The sequence below is a fragment of the Pseudophryne corroboree genome, unplaced genomic scaffold (assembly GCF_028390025.1).
Source record: "Pseudophryne corroboree isolate aPseCor3 unplaced genomic scaffold, aPseCor3.hap2 scaffold_377, whole genome shotgun sequence".
NCBI lineage: Eukaryota > Metazoa > Chordata > Amphibia > Anura > Myobatrachidae > Pseudophryne > Pseudophryne corroboree.
Window position 1 is genome coordinate 328882 of NW_026970026.1, and position 1051 is coordinate 329932.

Genomic DNA, 1051 nt, shown 5'->3' on the forward strand with positions numbered 1-1051 from the left:
ATTCCCACACCTGCATCTATACATACACATGCTGACACCTGGACATACACCAACATACAAGCACCTGCATCTATATATACACGCGCTGACAAATGGACATACACCGACGTACCCACACTTGCATCTATACATACATGCACTGACATCTGGACATACAAGCACCTGCATCTATACATACACGCGCTGACACCTGAACCTACACTGACCTTCCCACACCTGCATCTATACATACACATTCTGACACCTGGACATACACAGACGTACCCACACCTGCATCTATACATACACGCGTTGACACCTGGACGTACACTGACGTACACACACCTACATCTATATATGCATGGATGCAAATGTGGGTACGTCTGTATACGTCCAGGTGTTAGCATGTGTATGTATAGATGTTAGGTGTGGGTACATCAGTGTATGTCCAGGTGTCAGCACATGTATGTATAGATTCACATGTGGGTAAGCCGGTGTACGTCCACGTGTCAGCATGTGTAGGTATAGATGCAGGTGTGGGTACGTTGGTGTACGTTTAGGGGTCAGCGTGTTAATGTATAGATGTTGGTGTGTGTATGTCAGTGTACGTACAGATATAGGTGTGTGTGTGTGTGTGTGTGTGTGTGTGTGTGTGTGTGTGTGTGTGTGTGTGTGTTTGTGTGTGTGTGTATGTATGTATGTATATGTATAGAGGAAGGTGTGATACATACATATAACACATACATGATAGATACATACATATATCACACACACGATAGATAGGATAGATAGATAGAACACATACATACAAGATAGATACATACATACATGATAGATACATATATATACACACACACACATACGATAGATAGATAGATAGATAGATAGATAGATAGATAGATAGATAGATAGATAGATAGATAGATATCACAAACATATATGATTCATACATATATCACACACACATACATGATACATACATGAGAAAGACCTGGGATGGTGATGAGGCCAGGGCCCCCTGCTGATGTTGCGTTGAGGAAGGCAGTGTTCCAGGGCGGATGCCAGTCGGGGA